The 24926-nt window shown below is 36.8% G+C and overlaps 1 long non-coding RNA gene across 2 annotated transcripts in view; it reads left to right on the forward strand.

Annotated features, from left to right (window-relative positions):
- LOC102167127 overlaps nucleotides 1–24926 on the forward strand; it is a 387855-nt gene that overhangs the window by 190201 nt on the left and 172728 nt on the right. The window lies entirely within an intron of this gene.

Here is a 24926-nt window from a genome sequence, read left to right on the forward strand (position 1 = left end):
AAAAAAAAAAAAAAAAAACTAAAGACCACACTTTATTCACTTTTTTAATGATAATATATGGATTTAATAAATAATGTATCAGAACCAGGTCATTACCACCTCAATCATATCAGATTGAGTGGCCAGTTGGTGGGTGTAGCTTGCATTGATATGAGGCATTATATAATTCTTTCTTAAAGTATCTTGTTGCTATTTTCCTCAGAATTTTTGAAGTTTTAATAAGATTATTCTTTGTTTCTTTAGTTCTAAATGACTTAAATTATAATGATCTCCTTATTTGATAATGTTTTCATGAATTTTTAATTTTTGCAAAATGGATGAAAACAAATTCTTCTAAAAATGTGTCAACATTCTAGTAATTTGCTTACGTATGCTTTCTTTACAGTTAAATTATTATTATTATTATTATTATTTTGTCTTTTGTTGTTGTTGTTGTTATTGTTGCTATTTCTTGGGCCGCTCCCGCGGCATATGGAGGTTCCCAGGCTAGGGGTTGAATCGAAGCTGTAGCCACTGGCCTACGCCAGAGCCACAGCAACGCAGGATCCGAGCCGCGTCTGCAACCTACACCACAGCTCACGGCAACGCCGGATCATTAACCCACTGAGCAAGGGCAGGGACCGAACCCGCAACCTCATGGTTCCTAGTCGGATTCGTTAACCGCTGCGCCACGACGGGAACTCCCTCTTTACAGTTAAATTATATATTTTAGCGAGTTAAGCATGAACTGAAAAGTTTATGTCCTCCTAAAATTCATATATTAGACCCTAATCCTCAGTGTGATAGTATTTGGAGGTGGGACCTTTGGGAAGTGATTAGATCATAAATGGAGCCCTCATGAATGGGATTAGTGCCCTTAAAAGAGAGACTCCACAAAATACCTCACCCCTTCCATATGAGGACACATGGAGATGGCAGGTAGTAGTCTATGAACCAGGAAACATGTTCTTACCTGCTGGTACCTTGATTTTGGACTTCCTACCATCCAGAACTGTGAGACATAAATTTCTATTCTTAATAAGCCATCCAGTCCATGGAATTCTATTATAAAAACTCAAACAAATTGACACCAGCTATCCTAGGCATTCCCTTGCAAAATATTTTCCAGCCAATAAGTCTCATTTAAAAAAATTTTTTTTCCCCTCTTTCGGCATTATTTTAAATATTCATTTACTTTAATTAGATAATCTAAATTTGCCTTGAAGAAGAAGAAGAAGGAATTTTACTGTGATGTTGAAGTAAATAACCTGAATTTCATTCAAGACAATTTATCAAACAAATACAATGCGGGGCATTTGATGGCACAGTATCAAGGCAGTCCTTTTCTTCATAGAGCTTCCACTGTAATTGAAAATAAGACTTTGAAAAACCAATTACAAATCTGATAAGTTTGTAGTTGAGAAAGGCTGGATGTCAAGGGAGCCTAACAGCTGAGGGTGAGGGTAGGGGCAGGATCTAAACCAGTCTTAAGGAAGTAAGTAAGGACATTTAATCTGAGGATAATAGGCATTAACTAGGTAAGTGGTTCTTACTGTGGCTGTTTTGGAAATATGTGGGAGTGTTTTACGTTGTTACAATAATGGGGATTGCTACTAGCACTTAGTGTCTGGGTGCAAGGATAACAGATGTATTGCAATGTGTGTGATGGTTCCACACAATGGAAAATTGACTCCTTATCTATATAACTTTATAATGCCCCACTGGACATTTTTATATGGATTGTAGAGCTTGTCTATGAGAAATCCACTCTATCTCATCCTTTCTGGCTTGATAATATATAATTTGTCTTGATTTGTTATTTGTTTTGCTCTTTTTCTTATCAATATAAATAAGTCTACTCTGCTATGATTTATCCTACTACAGGTTTTTATTCTTTATTTTGAATGTCCACCCTTATCCTGCCCCTTCATTTTCTGTACTCTCCCTACAAATGATATTTTAAGTTCAAACTTACTCATCCTGACAGGAGAAAATATCAGATTCGGTCATGATGGTTGCCAGCACAGCCATGTTTGAGCATCTACATGTATAAATATGTAATGTTTTGTTATAAATGACTTTCCTCTTGCTTTTCCTTCACATTAGGACTTGGACATCCATACTAAATTAAATGTTTTAAATTTATATGTGTGAACTATGACTTTTGTTCCAGGAGTATAATGGGGACGTTATAAAATACTTCTTATATAAAAAGGAAGATTAGATCTGATAGAGTTTGGGTTTATCACTATGATCGGGGTACTTCTAGTGTCTAGTGTGTGAGTGCCAGGGATGTGGAATATCTTACCATACATGGGACAGTTCTGCTCGGTAAAATCCTGCATTCCACACAGATTTTAAAAATTTCATTGGACTTTCATGTAGGTGCAATGATTTCTATGCAAGAATACCATACCTCCTCATTCTCTCCTCCTGACAGTCTATAATCATTGATATATCATTTCTAATTCAGTTAAGATTATTTGGTTCCTTTTATCACATACAAATAAGTCTGGTGTTATGACTTCTCCTACCAGATTTTATTCTCATGCTTCCTGGTACCCATGTAGTATGTTCATTTTTCTATTCTTTAATGTACAGAATAGCTTTCGATTTCTTTCTCTTAAATTTCTCTTAAATTCTTTTAAATTCATACTTACTAATTAAAGTAAGTTTAAGCATCTGGGAATACTTCATTATGTCTTCTAGTAGACATGCATAGGCATTGGTATATCTTCAAATATTCATCTGAGTTTATTTGTATGCTAGATGGATATCTCTTTTAGCTAATATATTTTTGAAATAAAAATGAAATACATTTTATTTTTAAAATGTCTAATCCTCTTGGTTGTATGAAACAAATGTCTCCAGGAAGTTCAAGGAAAATACTTTGGAATCTCAAAGGAGAGAAAGTTGTTCACTTTGCTTGAACTCAAAGAACTTAAAAAGTCAACTTTACAAACAATTCAGTAAATTATAAAAATTAAAACCTGGATCTAGAGCTTCCTTGAGCAAGTGTCACTTGATCTAAGGCCTAAATAGGAAACAGCAGTGTTGTCCTGAGATGGGAACAAGCCATCTTCTGTGCCAGGGGCTATTTCTAAATATCTTTTTGGTAGCTCTAAGTTGCTCAGTTTTATATGAACCAATGATAATTGGCAAAGAAAAGGGGATATTGAGGTCTGGAAGAGAACAAGGAAGTAAGTGTCTGACTGAGCGAGTATAAGGTTTTTGTAATGAAATCTTGGAAGAAATAAAAGATGCTGAAAGGAGGGAACAGTTACCAAAGCCTCAAACCTGTGATCTTGCAGCTGCTGGAAGGTAAGGCTCCAGCTGTGTTCTGAGGTGGTTCCACTGAGAGGCAATGACAGGCAGGGTCAACTAATTTGACATGGTGGGCTTATTTTATTTTACCATTTTATTTTATTTTACCATTTTATTTTACTTTTACCAAATCTGAAAAGCATTGAACTTTGAATAGAGAAATAGAAGGAGAAAGTTATATTATATTCAATGAAGTTAAATTAATTGCAAACTTGTAATTAAAATGTGACAAAAACAAATCTTGATAGCTTTTAGAAGTTCAAAGAATGACAAATGGAAGTTTGTTGCACAGCTCCCATCATTTCTATTTTAAAAGGCATACACTTACTCATTTGGATAATGTTATTGTTTCATTTTAGAGAATTGATAAATGCCTATGAAGGTTTTTATATTTTCTTTGTGATCTTGCTCCTCACCTCTGTTCCCCAAAACATCTTTAATTTTTTTAAATTGCCAATATCCTTCCACAGAAATCCTTAGAAGCCACATTGTTAGGTTTGGGAATAAATAATTATCTATATAGTTTATTAAAGTGGTCACAAAATTAAAAATGGATCATATTCTAAAAATTCAGGTAATAGCTAGAAACATGTTTGGAGATAAGAAGCATAGCTATGTAAGAATTACGATGGTAAATCAAATCCCTGGTCAGACTTAAAAATACCCTTCAATATCTACTGAACAGATAGTATACATTTTAAAATTTAGAATCAGCAGGAAGAGGAAAAAGAAAAAAAAAAAAAAAAAAAAGAGTTCCTGATCCTGTCAGAGGTCCCTAGGAAAATTTTGAAAGACAGTTTCTTTAAAATATACTCCCTTCTTTTGTACTTTGTGCACCTTTCCTAATGTTGCTCATCCCAGATGCCCTGATCTTAATACACTGATTTTGGCTTTCTTTGTTTCTCCCTGGGGCATTCTACAGAGGGAAGCTTCACTGCCCAGTCAGAGCAATAAATTTTGGTTCAGATTTAGCTTCCTCATATTCTATTTCATTTTTTCCCCATTTCACAAAACTCACCTACAACTGCAAGATGATAAAGATTCAACTCTTTCAGACTTTGTATTCTAAAAAGGAGGTGTTTGGGAACCCAAATGCATATCCATTTGGTGAAAGTTTAGATCAATAAATTCAATGAAAAAATATGCATAAAGCCCTGGGCATAGTGGCAGGAACTTCCTAAATGTTAATTTTTATCTGATTCCTGATATCAAATCAAACAAGGTAAAAAAATTAAATAAATTGCCATGTGGGGAAGATATTATGATTCATGGAGGTGATGTCGTATTTTTGACCTTGTGAGGAGCACAGAATCTGGGTGGAGGAAATGGTTGTGTGTAGGAAAAGGTGGGGCAAAGGTAATTTGAGTATAGTAATTTTAGATTTCTTTGCAAGGTGGCAATCACAATTTTTCTTTGTTTCTATTTTCCTTGAAGAAATAGAGCCATATATTATACAACCATTTTTATGTTTCTGACTTTTTTGGTGTGTATTTTGGGACATTATGCTAACATGTTAGTTGGGGTTTCTAGAGCTCTAGTATTTGTCCACATTTTACTTATTGCTTGAAGTTTTCTATAAGATTTAAACTTCTTCCTACCGTCGTTGGAGCCCATGGAGTTTAAATTCCATACCCTTTGGCAGTTTTTGATTGATTTAAATGGAGATGGAAGGTGTCATTTTTAGGAGTTAAATCTATGTTGGAAATGTCTCATATATTTTGCTTTTGTGGTTTTGTTTGTTTCTTTATGCACATTTAAAAACCTCTGAATACCCAGGAAGAGTATAACATGTAAATTTAGATCTAGTTTATGAAAAAATATGTGAATTGAGAGGGAGTAGTGATGTACTATATTTTAACACTATGCTTTATATATGAAGGGCTATTTTTCCCTTTTGGTCGTGATTCTACCTTTTGATTTCTTTAGAGTATACTCCAGTATCTCTAGATAAGTTGCGTTTTCCTCTCTACAAGTTTCTTTTATGGATTTTAAGATGCTTTGAATGTATTATTAATAAGTAGCACAATTCAATATTTATGTGTTCTCTGCATTATACAAGTCAGAGTGCATATTCTTTGTATTTTCAGTTCTATAGGAAACAATTCTAATTTTCCCACTTCATTTATCCTCTCTCAATTGGCCATTGAAAATTTGGCATTCTGTTAAGCTTCATTCAATTTTCTATTATAAATTTCACTTTTTTTCAAAACCTTTCCATTGAAGTCTATCATTTCTCATGTTATTGCTCTTTCTACAGACACCATCAATATTTGAAAGCTGCTATATTATGAATTTTGGCCGCCTGAGCTCTCCAACTTAGATATCACATCTGGTCCATTTCTAGTTATAATTGCATCTGACCCTTCTGACTTTTCAACAGTCTGGATAAGGAGCAATCTTGTATTAGTTCATAAAGACTGTTTTACTTTGTCTTTTTTCTCATTAATAAAGAGATACCTCCAAACCACATAATCATTTCTTATGGACTTTCAAATGAGGAAACTTTTCAGAATGCTTGGTGATTTTTGATAGCACGTATAATGAACATCTGGAAGTTAATCTGGTTAAATTTAGTACATTGTTCAGCAGATTAATACTTGTCTTTATCCTTTGATGGTAATGGTGATGGTGGGGAGAATTCTACTTTTTTCATGTTTTATAAGCTATCTTATTTCTTAACAGCAAACTTATCTTTTTCTGAAAGGTTTTACTTTGATTATCATAGAAGTAATAAACAAAGTAAAACAAAATGAAGAAAAAGAAAACCATTTCCATTTCAAATGAATAATAGTTATTAAAATTTTAGAGTGTAATCATCCAAAATTTTATGGGCATACATCTTTTTTTTAAAAAAAAATATTAAATCATACTGTAAAGAGCAGTCTTGTTAAATTCAGAAATCTGTCATTATTTAAATTTGAAACATAGAATGTTCCCTAAATTTCTAAGATGGAAATGATATCCAATGAATCAATTAGGAGCTTGATTAGGAACTAAGCATATGGTGTTATTATGGATTTAGAACCTATGACAACTCCATTATGCTTCAAGGTGTCCAAAAAGAAAGCTCATCATTTAGTGGTGGTGGTGATGGGAAGGGTGTTTGGTCTGATGTAATCTGTAGTGAAATAAAATATGTATCTAGAAAAGGTAGGATATATAGAGAAGATGTCTATATATGTCTAGCTGTGCAGGCTTCAGCTGAAAGCTTTGAAGGTGGCATGTAAGAAAGTGTTTATTGATAATATGTCACTGAAGAAGTTGTTGGGGTAATGTATTGTGTTAACACATTTGCTCTGTCTCATTTTCCTTTGAGGACATCCTCACTAAATTGTCTTCAGTTTAAACAATCCCATGCATTCCTTTTATTACAATTGGAATTCCTTACTACTAGAGTTCTGAGGAACATTTTGTTCACCCACAACATTCTTTATGGCAGTCTAAATTTTTTTTTTCTTTTTTTTTTTCCTTTTTTCACCTGCACCTGTGCCATATGGTCCCGGTGCAGGGGTCAAATAGGAGCTGCAGCTGTGGCTTATACCACAGCAACAGCAAAGCTGCATCTGAGATGCATCTGAGACCTACGCCACAGTTTAAGTCAACACCATATCCTTAACCCATTTAGCAAGGCCAGGGATTGAACTTGCATCCTCATAGAAACAATGTCTGGTCCTTAACCCTGGTGAGCCACAATGAGAACTCCTAAATTGGTTTTTATCATTTGCTTAGCTTCTACTGATTAAGGAAATTGTACAACTTCATAAAAGATGACAATTCTATCTTTTTGCCGTTAAAGATGTGTATTATGGAGAACAGAGGAAATGAACATGATTAAGTATATTTCATGGCTGTAAATCTTTTTTCTGTAATAACATAAATTACTATATATTTTTGATTTCATGGTTGTAAAATCTGATGCTTATTATAGTTGTTATTATCTGAGTTAAGTTCATAGTGATGTCACTTATTAGTTCTTAAGTGCTTTGTGAGAAAAATTCCCCGATTAGCAGATTTAGTCAGCTCTTTCACCAAGTAAGAATGGGACTAACTTGAAGCAAAATCCAGTTTTAAAAATTTTAATTCTATTTGATTTTACACAGTAGTGGGTAGATGTCTCATGGCAACTTTACACATAAAACTCTTAAGATGGTGACTGACTGAAATGAACTTAATTTCCACCTGACATTTTTCTTCTAATTGTTTAACAGTTCATCAGTAATGTTCTTTGCAAATAGCAGGGTTTTTAGAAAGCTCAGTATATATTAGCTACTGATTTGTTTAGTTAAAATGCTTCTAAAATATTTGGAAACAGAGAAAATACTGCAAGAGAATCAGCATAAAATTGGAAAGTATCCGTAAATAATAAAGGCAACAAATTAGTGGTGAAATTATAAAATTGGATAAAAGTGAAGAATTTATTAAAATGTGAAGTTACCCTTTTCCATTTTAATATTTGAAAGTCAGGAAAATATTCCTGCTTTGTTTTAATATTTGCAAAGAAAAGTGGTACTTTGTCTTTAACACAGTTGTACCCTTTTCAAGATTAATGCAGTTTCAGTTTTCAAGAGGTTGCCAATTATTAAGATCTATAATGATTTCAGATGAACATGGATTTCTTATTTGTTTTTAAAGGTTATTGACTGTACAGTCACCTCTGAGCTTTTTTTTTTTTTTTTTTTTTTTGCTTTTTAGGGCCTCACTCACAGCATATGGAAGTTCCCAGGATAGGGTGTTAAATCAGAGCTACAGCTGCTGGCCTACACCACAGCCACAGCAATGCAGGATCTGAGCCATGTCTGTGACCTATACCACAGCCCACAGCAACGCTGGATCCTTAACCCAGAGTGAGACCAGGGATCGAACCCGCATCCTCATGGATAATATTTGGATTTGTTTCTGCTATGCCACAGTGGGAACTCCCACCTCTGAGCTTCTGTCCTGAATATTGTCTGAGTATCTTGTCAAATCAGGGCAGATTTTATATCCCCAAAACTTGGATTTGAGTAATAGAGGATAAATCCTCAGGTTAGACAATTAGTTCTTGTAATCTTGAAAGATGTCTGGAAGAAGAGGATTTTTTAAGGTCAGGATTGGGTCAGGAAGATTTCTTATGTTTCCATAGGCTTTAAATTTGTAGACAAGATGGGTAAGACCCATTTGTGAATATATGATTAATAGAATATATCATTTACTGGGCACCTTATATGCCCCTTTAGTTCTATGAATAGCACTGTGAAAAATATTTTATACATGAGCAGATGCTCAGAGTGGTTAAGTAAATTCTTCATGGTTTCACAGCTAGAAAGTAGCAGAATTGGGATCAAATCTGTATTGAACTGAATCCACGGCCTGTGTGTGTTTGCATGCTACCTCCATTTGTTAAGTGAGAAGGTATTCAAATTAGAATAGTAAATGCCCAGGAGGGAGATAGTAATGCCTATTGTCATGATAAAACAGGCTTCCTTTTTGGAAGCTAGATGGGCTGTCAATATTCATGTGCCCTCAAAGATATTGTTAAATCAAAGCATGGGTTTGTATTTATGTGCGAAGAAGATCCTTAGAATCCAACATATCTGCCAGTCAGACTTTGGTTCATGAGTGGATGCCCATTTCATTCTGGGTCAAGGACAGATACCACAGTGTGACAGTCTGACACCCAGATTATGTTTCATTCTAGAAAAATTGGCCTAATTTGTCTAATATTTCCCAAGTTATTTCTGTAAGTAATTTTAGACCTGGCAGATAATGTAGACACCAGTGCTTTGAAAATGTCACTGTGAATGCTTTTCTTCAGACTTTTCATTCACCAAAAGGTTTATTATTCTAATCAAGCAATTGCACAAGAGAAAATCTTTTACAGAGATACGTAGAACTCTTTAGGCATAGACAAGCTTTTTTCTTTTTTTCTTTTAAATATGAGACAGAGACCCAGACAGTTCCAAAAATGAGTTGACTCACAGGTTCACCTTCTGGTAATTACAAAGTCAGCATCTAGCTCTGTGACGTAGACTGAGCACAATTTATGTTGTTAATGGTAGTTCTGCCTTGAAACTTGTGCTTCTGCTTGGCGATGAGCATTACTGGTCAGATAGCAACTCAGAGAAATGAATTCAGTTTGTTTCTCACTCGATAGGCATAACCTAATTCCATACTCCATTCTGGTATGGGCACTTTTGTAACTTCACCAGAGTGTCTAGCAGGACAAATTTCCATCCCTAGACTAAGGATGAAGGTCAAGAGGACATCGGGCAGTTACGTTCAGAAGAGATTAGTGACTATATACTTGCCTTTATGAGGAACAGATTCTATCACTGAGTGCGTATCAAGAAAAGTGGTTGAGCAGAGCCTCTGTCCTCTCTTATGTATACCTGGACTAGGAATTTAGACATGTTTCTCTTTTCTTTCTGTCTTTCTGTTTTTCTGTCTTTTTATCTCTCTGTCTCTCTTTCTTTCCCTTTCTTTCTTCATTTCTTTTCTTTCTGCCCTGTTGTCCACAGCATGTAGAAATTCCTAGGCCAGGGATTGAAACTGTGCCACAGTAGAGGCAAAACTTAACCAGCTGTGCCACCAGGGAACTTCTGTGTCTTCTTTAATAAAGAATGATTTGTAAGTGACACACTGAAATTCTCCATAAGTATTGATTAACTTAGGACCCATCTGCCTAGAATGCTTGCAGTTTAATTTTACTCCAAATAATAAAAGTTTAAAATAAAAAGAATAAATTACTTCTGTGAATGCACCAGAATTTTTAGAGGCTGAGGCATTTTCCTGGCTGTTATACATGAATAGTGCCTTCCACCCATAAAATGTAAATTTGTTGTCACGGGTCTTTCTCTATATTTTCTCTTTTAAATGCTTTAAGGGGAATTGTTATTAAATCATTTCCTGGATAGTTTCAGTTCTGGCATCAGAAAACCCTACATGTTTCCAGAGCAGATAGTGCACACGTGTGTATGGGCTGATTCTTCTCCTTGTACCATGGTAGATGTGAGCAGGGGCTGCCAGTCTCCAACCAGGAAGAAACACAGCTGACCTTAAAGTGTCTATTTCTATGCTTTACTCTAGTCACTATAATTCACTTATGTGCTTATAAATTATAGAATGGGGAAAATGATTTTATTAGAAAATCTGCAATATTAGTTTAATGATGATGCAGAAACAATCTAAATACTTGTGACTATCTAAAGCATTCTATCCATCTCTCTAGAAGATTTTCTCTTGTGTCATTGCATGATTAGAATAATAAACCTTTTGGTGACTAAGAAGTCTGAAGAAAAGCATTCACACTGACATTTTCAAAGCATTAGCGTCTATATTACCTGTCAGGTCTGAAATCATTTTATAGAAACAAGTAAGGAAATAATAGGCAAATTAGACAAATTAGGCCATATTTTCTAGAACGAAACACAGGGGTTGGACACAGTGGAAGTTTACTTCTCTTTTGCCTCACTCATGCCTTTCTGTTTCTTTTTCACCTTCCATGACCAAATTCTTAGAACTGTCATTTTGGGTATCTGGCTTTTTTCCTAGAATTTAACATTTCCCTTGTGTGGTAGAGCTGTTAAGACTCTTGGTACCTCAGCAGAGAATCATCTCTGACCTAGGGGTATCATATCTTAGACTCTGTGCTTGGACTCTGGCAAACAGTATTTCTTGCACCAGTGGTTCAGAAACTATGGCTACTAAATATGCTGTTTGCAGTCCAAGTTGTTGGAACTTCTATGAGTACTTTAATAGTCTGTAGAGACAATAGGATGGAATATTTGAAATACATGTCATACTGGGACACCCAGAAAAATGTGCCGTGAAGACAACCCCCTGTTTCACTTCCTTGTGAGAATGACTTTAGAATATTTTGCTCCACTGACTTGAGTTTCTGAAATGCTCATGGTAGTTAACTCCATCTACAGCCCTATCACAAAGGGCGTTTGAATGTTTTATTTGCATTCCTAAATTCCTGCAAAGGTTTCAATGTTATTTTACCCACTGGTAAATGTAATAAACAGTGATACTCAGATAGTGCATATTTAGCTTGCCTTTTCTCTACATAAGAGTGCATGCTAATTGTCACTGGATAATTAAAATTAAATCATATTTAATAGATAAACAAATTAAAGCAGAGCAAATTGTGTGCATACCTCCCTAAATAGTGCATACATTATCAGAAGGGGCAACTCTAATTATTCAAAGATATAGCAAGAGCTATTGAAGGAGCTATCAATTTTTTTAAGATAAGAAAAGTGTCTTCAGTATTAATGAGTAGTATTTGTTTACAAGCCAAATTCTTTGTAATTCTGTAGAAAAAGGAAATTGGATCGAAACTACCCCAACCTTACTCACTAATCAGGACCTACCAACTAATAGGTCATGATCTTCTAGTATTATTTTTAACCTTTATTTTGGATTACAAGGTAACACATGAATTTATTTTAAAATAAAATATTGTAAAATACTGCAATATTTCTGACTATCCCCATGTATCCATCCCTTCTTCAGAGGTAAACTTGATATTGTTTAGTGTGGATACTTCGAGATGATTTCTAATGCATTTTTAAATGCATTTTCAGGATCAAGATATAAAAGCTGTGTCCGTGGGGACAGGCCTTGTCCAGTGGAGGCCTCTGCTCCAGGACAGTTGCTCAGAGAACTCTAAGGCCAGAATGCAGATGTCTTCTCTTTGTGGCTCTCCTGCGAGGGGAGATGTGTGTGCAGCACGGCTCCACAGGAGCTTCACAGGAGCCCTCACTCAGAAGGGCCCCACCTTTGGTTTAATGCTCTGTGTTCCCTGCCTTGACATTACTAATCATTTTATCTTCGAATCTGTGTTTTCTGAGTCCAGTTCAGTGGGAAATGGAGCACGTGTGGGGGCTTTCAGCCTCAGCTCTGGGGATCCCACTTCCTCCCAGAGCAGGTTTTCTGAGTCTTACCTCTGCCCTCTGGACCTTCCCCTTCCCCATAAGCTAGCCTAGCCTGCTCCATGGTCCAGTGACTCTTGGGATATGCCACTTGGGGCAGTGATTGGTTTGTGTGTGTGTGTGTGTGTGTGTGTGTGAGAGAGAGAGAGAGAGAGAGAGAGAGATGGGGGTTGGTGGGGCATAAAGGTGTCATGTTTCACTGTTGCCCACCACCCTGCGGGAAGGTCTGGTTATAGATATAGGGGTTGCTGGGCTTGTGTGCACCACAGTGCCATGGTGACTGTGTGGGCAGCTCTGCAGCGGCAACTCGGGGTTTCTCACCCACCCAGATCCAGGAATCTAGCACATCACAGTGCAGATGTGACAATATTTTGGGTCATCTATGTGGACTTCTCTGCCCCTGGATTTGCATTTGCAACTTGCACTGGGTCTCTTAAATTATGCAGTCCACCCTGAGTATAGATAATGATAATTGGAATCACTATGTCATCTAAGTGTGCTTTTAAATTTAAATACATACATTTACCTGGCTCTCCAAAGTGGTTACACTTGTGCTACTGCTAGAATTTCCTCACACTCTCACCTCAGTGGTTAACATTTTTTTTTTTAAACTTGGCCATTCTGGTGATTGACAAATGGTCTCATTGTTTTACATGACCATGCTTAGTAGTGTTGCTTCACAATTAGTGAAGTTGACTTTTCATATATTAATTCTTTTGTATTAATCTTTTTGTACAGTTAACCTTTTCATATGATTAGTCATTTCATATAATTAATTATTTATATTTCCTTTAGGTGAATATTTTGTATCTAAGCCTTTGCTTTTTCTTTTTGACCTGTGTAGTTATCTGTATATGCTTTTCATATATATACTTAATATGCACAAGGCACTACTATAAATCTATATATATTAACTCATTTAATCTTTGTGACAACCCTGCAAGATAGTTTACTTTTATTATCCTCATTTTACATATTAAAAAAATTATGGCACTGAGAGGCTAAGTACTGGGACGGAGCTGACACAGTTAGCAATTCTTCGTTATGTACATTGTAAATATTTTCTTCCTACTTTTGGTTTGTATTCTACCTATATTAATAGTGTCTTTTTCACACAGAAAATTTAAAATTTGATCTTATAAAATTCATCAGACTTAAAATGTCTTTTGGATTTTTATGTCTTATTTAAAAAGATCTGCCTTATCTCAAGGTCATATACATTGACAGTTAGACTTTTAAACATAACTATATAATTCTTCTGTTTTTATTGAGATTTTTAATATATCTTGATTTTTTTTGTATGAAAAAATTTACTTAAAAAATGAATGGCCACTTGTTCCAGTAGTTCATCTTTTTTAGTCTATCTTTTACCCATTGATTTAAATGATACCCATGTCATACTTTAGGTTCACATGTATTCTTTGTTTTATTTGGGTGTTCTTGTTCTTTTCCTTTCTAGCTTACATTCTTAGTTATTATAGCTTATGATATTTGGCCATCTGGTAGGTATTTGTCCTTTGTTTTTCTTCTCCAAAATTGTCTTGCATATTAGTGTGCATCTAATTTTCTCCATGAAGTTAAGAATCAGTTGATTGGGTTTGGTGAAAACTCCTTTTGTGGATGCTATGTGGATTGTTTGAAATTAACATATTATTTGCAGACTGTTGACATCTTTGATGAGCATGGTACATCACTGTATTTATTTAAGTCTTTTTTTAACATCCTGAAGGTATACTTTAGCGGTAAAATGAAGATCTTGCATGTATTTTTATAATCTTCTTTCTATCTAAGTATTTCCTAGTAGTTGCTATGATGAATGACATTTTTTTCTATTATATTTTCTAATTGGTTATATGTGGTATATAGGAAAACTATGGTTTTTTGTATGCTGCTCTTGTATCTGGCCATTTTTAATTTTGTACTTCAATTAATTTTTAAACTGATGCTCTTGTTGCTAGATCTTCAACTTGTGTTTTGCTAGGTCTTCCTTTCAATGATTTGCCATGATTTCCACTCAGAAGCAGCAAACCCTTCCAAACTTTACTGTCACTGGAATTACCTCTCAGGAAATTCATGATCAACATGCCAGTGTTTACCCCCAGACTGATTCTGAATGTACTTTACCCAGTGGCTAGGTTTTGTCAGTGCACAGATGTGATGAAAGTAATTCAATTCCAAAATTATCTTTTGGAATACTTAGCGAATCCTCCCCAAAACTATTGAAAGAGCAGGTGTTCTACATGGCTCTTGATAATTTACACTGGCCAAATGTTTGTTTAAATCTGGTTTACTTGAGCTCAAAAACACAGCCTATTTTTGGACAAGTGGTATAATACCTTTAACATAGCTTCGAAAATATATATATATATAAAGTTAATTTAGGTTAGCTCCTTTGATGACTTGGCTCTGGGAATAGGGTTGCTTAATAAAATATAGCATGCCCAATAAATTACAGAGTGCCCAGTTAAATCTGAATATCAGATAAATAACCAATAATTTTTAGTGTATGTCCTGTGTAATATTTGACACATATTTATTCTATGCAATATTTGGGACATACTTACACTAAAAAAATATTTGTTGTTCATCTACAGTTAAATTTAACCAGGAATTTCTTTGCTACATCTGGTGACCCTGTCTGGGAAGGCATTTTGAATAGACATAGATATTGCAGTATGTAGAATCCAACAGTACATGTGACCATCTGTTCTGATAAAGGATGTAGCATAAAACTGAAGAAAGTCATTTTCAGACAAAAAGGCTTTGATGACTTTATTCAGTATAAAGCTCAGGGTTGGGAATGATTAATTTTTCAACTTCTTTCTTCAGCTTAAACCCCTATTAGGAAAGTAGTGAGACAGTCATATAATGTTACACGGAAATTATTTTAAGATGTCTGCTACTTTTTTTTTTTTTTTTGTCTTTTGCCTTTTCTAGGGCTGCCCCTGCAGCATATGGAGGTTCCCAGGCTAGGGGTGTAATCGGAGCTGTAGCTGCTGGCCTACACCACAGCCACAGCAATGCGGGACACAAGCCGCGTCTGCAACCTACACCACAGCTCACAGCAATGCTGGATCCTTAACCCACTGAGCAAGGGCAGGGACCGAACCTGCAACCTCATGGTTCCTAGTTGGATTCATTAACCAGTGAGCCATGACGGGAACTCCCTCTGCTACTTTTTGAATTTTTTATTTGGATTAGTTTCATGACAGTTTTAATACAGATAATTGAAGTAATGGAAAACTAGGGGGCAGAGCAAGATGGCAGAGGAGTAAGAGGTCACGCTCACCTTCTTCCACAACATATCAGAAAAACACATGTACATGTAAAACGACTTGCACAGAACATCAACTGAATGCTGGTAGAAGAACTTAAACCTCCCCAAAGGGTAAGAAACTCTTGACATAACTGGGTAGAACAAAAGCAAAAAGAGAGAAAAGGAATCAGGACAGGACTAGCATTCCTGAGAGGGAGCTATGAAGGAGACTAGGAACCCACATCCTGGGAAACCACCTAACTGACAGCCAAGAAGGAGGGACCTCAAAGATACAGAGAAAATTGCAGAAGCTGGACTGAGAACAGCAAAGCAGAGTGAGAGACCCACAGGTCATCTGCACCACTGGTCTGGACACCACAGCCTGAGATGCTCAGGCAGGGGCTGGGCACTGAGACTCAGGCTCCAGAGGTTAGTCCTGGGAAGAAGACTGGGGTTGGCAGTTTGGAGACAGCCGAAGGGGCTAAGGAGCCATAGGTGGGGGAACAGTGTGCTACAGGCTGGGGAGTGGAACGCCATGGAAAAGGGAACCTGGGAGGTCTGGCACAGGAGAGGGAGGGCACCATGCTGGGGAGGGCAAGATGAGGAGGGGCAGCCCTCCATAGGAAATTCTCTTCACCCAAGCATGCACGTGCCCCTGGGCTCTCAGAGCGCTGGGAGGCTCTGGCACAGGCTATAGGCAGTGAGAAGCCTCTTGCTTATTTACAGGAGACTGGGCACTTCTTATGCAGGCTACCTGTGGCCAGGCACCTCTTCTGTGGGCTAAGGGCATCAGGGGGCTAATTGCAGCATGGTGCCTCTTACACAATCTATAAGTGTCAGGGAAAGACTGCGGAGGCCAGAGGGAGGTGTGGCTTGCCACCACTGGGGTCCTGGGAGTGGGCTCAACCTGTGGCCCCAATCACCCCAGGGGTTGGCAAAAAAAAAAAAAAAAAAGGCACTGCAACCAACCACCATACGCTATGGCTCTCACTCCCCTGGGAACACACCCGCCCTGCAGCTGCCACTACCAAATGCTCTGGGTGATGTCCAGACACTTGGTCACTGTCCCTTCCCAAGACCCTACAACCAGGAACAGCTGGTGCAGCACTTACTGTGTGGGCTAAGTGGGACAGAGTGCTTCTTGCATGGTCTACAGGAGGCGGGGCAAACCACTGCAGTTATCTCTGGCTCCAGAGGTAGGAGTGGCCCGCTACCACTAGGGGTCTGTGAACAGGCACCACTTGCAGCCCCAGTCACCTCAAGGGCACCACAGAGATGGGCATTGTAACCAGACACCAACTGTTGATGCTCCCGCACCCCTGGGAACGCACCTGTCCTGCTGCTGCCACTGTCAAATGCTCTGGGCAGTATCTACACGCCTGATCTCTGTCACTTCCCAGGATCCTCCAACTAGGAGCAGCTGTGCAGCCTCCTATGTGGGCTAAGATGTGGTGCTTTATGCATGGCCTACAGGTGGCAAGGGCAAACCACTGTAGTTATCACTACCTCCAGAGGTGGTCGTGGCCTGCTACCACTAGGGGTCCCTGAACAGGCACCACCTGTGGTTCCAGTCACCTCAAAGGAGGGCATTGCAATCAAACACTAGCTGTTGTTGCTCTCAATCCCCTGGGAACTCACACACCCTGCTGCTGCTACTACCAAATGCTCTGGACACCTTGTAGATCTGCCTAGAGCTCATTACCACTTCCCAGGGCCCTGCAACTAGGAGTCACCTGTGCCACCTTCCTGCAGGTCCCTGCTGCTGTTGAGAGCCCAGTGACCAGGCATTGACTTCTGGCCCTATACCATTGCCTCCTTCTCCCTGAAAACACAATGAGCATCCTGGGGATAACAGCCAGCTCACAGTGAAGAAAGAGAAAGCAAATATTCAAACTCCTACAACAAAAATAAATAATAACCCCCCCAAAAATACAAAGGGGTGCTCTTGCATAGAAGTAGCCTTACAAGACTACAGTTTGGCTTCCCTAAAGTCATAGAAAAAGAAAAACATAAGCAAGATGAAGAAGCAGTCAACGATGAAACAGACCTCTGCAATCTGACAGACATTGAGTTCAAAAGGGAGGTAGTGAAAATACTGAAGGAATTAAGGCTGAATATCAAGGAATTAAGAGAGGATATGAACAGTAATGCAGATTTCTTTAGAAAGGAACTAGAAAATATAGGGAGGATCATAGAAAAATTAGAAAATTCATTTGCAGAGATACAAACAGAGCTAAAGGCACTAAAGAACAGAATGAATAATGCAGAGGAACGAATTTGTGACTTGGAAGATAGAATAATTTAAATCACCCAGTCAGGATAACAGACAGAAAACCAAATGAAAAAACATGAAAGCAATATAAGAGATCTATGGATAATATAAAGTGGGCCAATACATGCTTAATAGGAATTCCAGAAGGAGAGAAAAAGAAAAGGGGATTGAAAATATATTCATAGAAATAATGTCTGAAAACTCTCCAAATCTAAAGGAAACTGATATCAAGATAGCTGAATCACAGAGGACCCCAAACAAGTTGAACCCAAATAGGCACACACCAAGACATACTATAATAAAAATGGCAAAAGTTAAAGAGAGGATTCTAAAGGCAGCAAGAGAAAAGCAAAGTATTAATTATACAGGAACCCCGCTAAAGCTATCAGCTGATTTCTCTACAGAAACACCACAGGCCAGAAGGGAGTGGCAAAATATATTTAAAGTGCTGAAAGGAAAAACATGTGCAACCTAGAATACTCTATGCATCAAGAATATCATTTAAACAGGGCAACCACAAATCAAAACTAAACGTTACATTCACAAAAACTGAAAAGAAAAGTACTCAAGCATAAAATAAATGGAAATCATATAGCACCCCCCCCCAAAAAAAAGGAAGAAAAGACAAACATAGAATCAACTGGAAAACAAGGTTTAAAATGGCAATAAATACATATCTATTAATAATCACCTTAAATGTCAATGGACTGAATGCTCCAATCAAAAGATACAAAGTGGCAGATTGGGTAAAAAAGCAAAACCTTCAATCTGCTGTCTACAAGAGAGTCACGTTAGGGCAAAGGACACATATAGATTGAAAGTGAGGGGATGGGAAAAGATATTTCATGCCAATGGAGAAGATAGGAAAGCAGGAGTTTCAATACTCATATCAGACAAAATAGACTTTAAAACAAAGCCCAAAAAACTGTAACTGCAATGTATACATCTAAGGATAACCTGACCCCCTTGCTGTACAGTGGGAAAATTAAAAATAAATAAATAAATAAATAAAAAGACAAAAAAAAAAATAAAATAAAACAAAGCCCATAAAGAAAGACACTATTTAATGGTAAAAGGATCCATTCAAGAAGAGGATATTACAATCGTCAATATATATGCCCTAAGTATAGGAACACCCAGACACCTACAGCAAATACTAACAGATATAAAAGGAGAAATTGATGGGAATACAATCATAGTAGGAGATCTTAATGCCCCACTCACATCAATGGACAGATCCTCTAGACAGAATTTCAGTAAGGTAACAGAGATCCTAAATGACACAATAGGACGTTATGTCAAAAAAAAAATCTGAATATACATTCTTCTTAAGTGCATATGGAACATTCTCAAGGATCAATCACATACTGGGGCACAAAGCTAACCTCAACAAATTTAAAAGTATATAAATTATTTCAAGTATCTTCTCTGACAGCACTGACATGAAAGTAGAAATCAACCACAGGAAAAGAAATGAGAAAAAACTATGTACATGGAGACTAATCAACATGCTACGAAAAAACCAGTGGGTCAATGAGGAAATCAAGATGGAAATTAAAAAATACCTCGAGACAAATGATAAGAAAAAACCACTCAAAACCTATGGGATGCTGCAAATGCAGTGCTCAGAGGGAAGTTCATAGCAATACAGGCTTTCCTAAAAAAAGAAGAAAACTCTCAAACTGACAACTTAACCCGCCACCCAAATGAATTAGAAAAAGAAAAAACAAAACCTAAAGTCAGCAGAAGGGAGGAAACCATAATGATCAGACAGGAAATCAATAAAATAGAGATTCAAAAAATAATAGAAAAAAATCAAACCAAGAGCTGGTTCTTTGAAAAGGTAAACAAAATTAAGAAACCTCTGGCTAGACTCACCAAGAAGAGGAGAGAAGAAACCCAAATAAACAAAATAAGACATGAAAAAGGGAAAGTCACAACAGATACTGCAGAAATACAAAACCATGAGGGAATACTATGGACAATTGTATGCCAACAAATTTGACAACCTAGAAGAAATGGACAACTTTCTAGAGACTTACAGCCTGTCAAAACTGAATCAAGAAGAAATAGATCATTTGAACAGACTGATCACTAGAAATGAAATTGAATATGTCATAAAAATACTCTCTATAAATAAAAGTCCAGGGCCAGATGGCTTCACAGGCAAATTCTACCAAACATACAAAGAAGAACTTAAAACCATCCTCCTTAAACTTTTTCAAAAGGTTGAAAAAGAAGGAACACTCCTAAAGATATTCTATGATGCCACCATCACCTGAATTCCAAAAGCAGAAAAAGATACTACCAAAAAAGAAAACTATAGGCCAATATCTTTGATAAATATAGAAGCAAAAATTCTCAACAAAATTTTAGCCAACCGAATCCAGCAACATATAAAAAAGATCATACACCATGACCAGGTGGGATTTATCCCAGGTTTACAAGGATGGTTCAACATACAAAGATCAATCAACATCGCACACCACATTAACAAAAGAAAAGTAAAAAACCACCATCTCAATAGATGCAGAAAAAGCATTTGACAAATTTCAACATCCATTCATGATCAAAACTCTTACCAAAGTGGGCATAGAGGGAACATACCTTAACATAATAAAAGCAATTTAAGGCAAACCCACAGCAAATATAATACTCAACGAAGAAAAGCTGAAAGCCTTCCCACTCAAATCTGGAACAAGACAAGGCCCACAGCAAGAGACAATGCCCACTCTCGCCACTGTTATACAATGCCATTTGTAATAACATGGATGGAACTACAGATTCTCATACTGAGTGAAGTAAGTCAGAAAGAGAAAGCCAAATGCTGTATGATATCACATGTATCTGGAATCTAATATACGGCACAGCAATCTGACTAACAAAAGAAATAAAAGCCGTCTAAATAGGAAGAGAAGAGGTAAAATTGTCACTGTATGCAGACAGTTTTATATATATATATAAAACCCTAAGGACTCAACCCAAAAATGACTTGAACTGATCAACAAATTCAGCAAAGTAGCAGGATATATGGTTAACATTCAGAAACCAGTCATATTTCTGTATACTAACAATGAAATATTAGAAAAGGAATACAAAAATATAATACCCTTTAAAATTGCACCCCAAAAAAATCAGATACTTTGGAATACACCTGACTGAGGAGATGAAAGAATTATGCTGAGAACTATAAAACATTCATCAAGGAAATTAAAGAGGATGCAAACAATGGAAAGATATTCTATGTACCTGGGTTGGAAAAATTAATATTGTAAAAATGGCCATACTACCCAAAGCAATCTACAGATTCAATGCAATCCCTATCAAATTACCCATGACATTTTTCACAGAACTAGAACAAATGATCCAAAAGTTCATATGGAGCCACAAAAGACCCAGAATTGCCAAAGCAATCCTGAAGAACAAAAACCAAGTAGGAGGCATAACTCTCTCAGACTTCGGGCAATATTACAAAGCAACAGTAATCAAGACAGTGTGGTACTGGTACCAAAACAGACATACAGACCAATGGAACAGAACAGAGAATCCAGAAACAAACCCAGACACCCATGGTCAATTAATCTTTGACGAAGGAGGCAAGAATATAAAATGGGAAAAAGACAGTCTGTTTTCAGCACCATACTGGGAAAACTGCACAGCCACATGTAAATCAATGAAACTGGAACACACCCTCAGACAAAAATTAACTCAAAATAGCTTAAAGACGACACACCATCACACTCCTAGAAGAGAACACCGGCAAAACATTCTCTGACATCAACCTTACAAATGTTTTCTCAGGTCAGTCTCCCAAGGCAACAGAAATAAAAGCAAAAATAAACCAATGGGACCTAATCAAACTAAGAAGCTTTTGCACAGCAAAGCAAACTATTAAAAAAAACCAAAAAGGCAACTTACAGAATGGAAAAAAAATAGTTTCAAATGATGCAACTGACAAGGGCTTAATCTCTAAAATATACAAACTTATACAACTCAACAGCAAAAAAGCCAACAACGCAATGGAAAAATGGGCAAAAGACCTAAACAGACATTTCTCCAAGGAAGATACACAGATGGCCAACAAGCACATGAAAAGATGCTCAACATCCCTGATTAGTAGAGAAATGCAAATCAAAACTACCATGAGATACCACCTCACACCAGTCAGAATGGCCATCATTAATAAGTCCACAAATAACAAATGCTGGAGGGGCTGTGGAGAAAAGGGAACACTTCTGCACTGTTGGTGGGAATGTTAGTTGGTACAACCACTGTGGAAAACAGTATGGAGGTACCTTAGAAAATTATGCATGCAACTACCATATGACTCAGCAGTCCCACTCTTGGGCATATATCTGGACAAAACTTTCCTTGAAAAAGACATGCACCCGTATGCTCATTGAAGCACTATTCACAATAGCCAGGACATGGAAACAACCCAAATGTCCATCAACAGTTGATTAGATTTGGAAAATGTGGTATATATACACCATGGAATACTCCTCAGCCATAAAAATAGAAAACAATGCCATTTGTAATAACATGGATGGAACTACAGATTCTCATACTGAGTGAAGTAAGTCAGAAAGAGAAAGCCAAATGCTGTATGATATCACTTGTATCTGGAATCTAATATACGGCACAAATGAATCTTTCCATAGAAAAGAAAATCATGGACTTGGAGAACAGAATTGTGGTTGCCAAGGGGGAGGGCAAGGGAACAGGATAGATTGGGAACTTGGGGTTAATAGATGCAGACTATTGCCTTTGGAATGGATAAGCAATGAAATCCTGCTCTGTAGCACTGGGAACTATATCTAGTCACATGATGGAGCATGATAATGTGAGAAAAAAAAATCTATACATATATGTGTAACTGGGTCACCTTGCTGTAGAGTAGAAAATTGACAGAACATGGTAAATTCGTTATAATGAAAAAAAAATCATTATATAAACAAACAAACTAGGAGTCTAATTTTAACAGGACCTCAGTGACTATGTAACTAGGTAGCAGGCCTTAAATGAGGACTATTCACAAATACACTGGTTCTCCTTGTTCCAGGGACATGGTGGGATTGCACCTTCCAGCTTCAGAGACTCATGACTTGCTTTGATTAATAAAATGTGATTGGAAACTTTAAAAGCCAAAGTTTTTGTTTGTTTGTTTGTTTGTTTTTTTGTCAGAGCATGATAATATGAGAAAAAAGAATGTATACATGTAAAAAAAAAAAAAAGTCACGTTTTATTTGCTATGTCCCTAGCTCTGCCATAGTAATTTTGAAAACCTGTTAAGATGGAACCTTGAATAGTTTGAGTTCCTGAATGACCATGATGAACAAAGCTGATCCTTCAGACCCATACCGAATATGCAGTGTGAATGAGAAATAAAATTCAAAACAGTAATTCTAAAACTGTTTATTATTGTGGTGTAATGTAGCCCACACTGACAAATGAATGTAGTATTCTGGGTGCTAGTCATCAGAAAGCTGTTAGAAACTAGACAAATGGTGAACTGTCTCTAGTGATAATTTGGAAAGGGGTTAATGTACTTAATTAATTTGTATCTCTAGAAGAATAGATAGAAAATAGAATGTCAGTAATCCTTGCATGTTGCTCTTTGATAAAATAATCCAAGAAAAGTGAATCCAAGTAAGAAATGGCCAATTTATAAGCAGGAATGAAATAATAAAGCCCATGAATTCAAAGAATTGTGGGATTGGAAGAGGCCCATTCCTCTCAAAATGAAAGAGTAAAAAATAAAGTTGAGGGAGTTCCCATTGCAGCTCAGCATATTATGAACCCAGCTAGAATCCATAAGGATGCAGGTTAGATACCTGGTCTTGCTTATTGGATTAAGGATCCTGCATTGCTATGAGCTGAGGTATAGGTTGCAGACACAGCTCAGATCCTGCATTGTTGTAGCTGTAGATGTAGCTTGCAGCTGCAGCTGCAATTTGACCCCTAACCTGGGAACTTCCATATGCTACAGGTGCAGCCCTAAAAAACAAGCAAACAAACAAACAAAACATTGAGAAAGATTTTGCTTAAGAAAGGCATTTACTAAACCCAAATATATGGTTATTACATGTAGTGTTAAATCCTTGATAACTTCAATCGTTGATAACTTCAGCTACAACAATGCAGGATCTGAGCTGTATCTGTAAATGTATGGCACCAAGTAAATCTTGCTATTAGACAAAGTCACTCAGGAATAAAAGATTAATGTGATTTGATCCCTTTACTAACCTTTGTTATACATATATAGTTAGACCAAGAAATAAACATTATTTTTTTCTGAGTCAAGAGTTCTTCCAAGACTAGCATGTTGACTTTAACTTCTTATCTTTTTCTTCTTCTGTAAAATGGGATTAATTATCCTTGTTCTGTATACTCCATAAAAAAATTTTGAGAATCATGGATTTGTTCATTAGCATACATTTATTGAATATCTTAACATTTATTGATGTTTAGCATACATCTTGAACATCTTGTGCTATGCTTTAAAGAACTATATAGAGTCAGAAAATAAAAAATATTGTCTGATTGTTAAGCACAGTGGACTTTGGCTCACAAAGGAAGCTCAGCCTTCCTAGTATTAGAAAGAAAGTTGTAAAAGGGAAAATCTTGGAGGAGATGAAGTGCACTAAGTCTTAAAGAATACCTGAGAGTTATATCTAAGCAGATATCATAGCAAGAATGATGAAAGAAGGTACAAAATTGGGAATCAGAAAGTGCTTGTAAGGTGGTGCTGGGTCTGATTGGAGGGTTAGGGAGAAGACAGATCATTAGTCTCTTGTGTGCTAAGTTAAGAATGAGGTATTTTCTAAATCATCAAAGTGTTTTAAATATGGAAAGAAAGAATAGAAATTACCCTTTTATAAATACCACTATGGCAACAATGGCAGGTGGTTTGGAGGGGCAGAAAGTACTAGGTAGAAGTTTATTGAAGTAATACAGGGAAAATAATGTAGTGGCCATGAGAATGGAGGGAAGGGGAAACATTGGGGATATATTAGGAAGTATTTAGGAAATATTATGATTTGGTTACTGACTGACTCTCAAATCACTGGTAGCAGTGATGAGTGGGGATGATTCTATCTACTGAGGATGGATATGAGAAGGGGGAGTTTTAGAGGGAAAGATAATAATGTTCAACATTATTCATTAAAAGTTGGCTATT

Source organism: Sus scrofa, chromosome 3 (assembly GCF_000003025.6).
Source record: "Sus scrofa isolate TJ Tabasco breed Duroc chromosome 3, Sscrofa11.1, whole genome shotgun sequence".
Classification (NCBI taxonomy): domain Eukaryota; kingdom Metazoa; phylum Chordata; class Mammalia; order Artiodactyla; family Suidae; genus Sus; species Sus scrofa.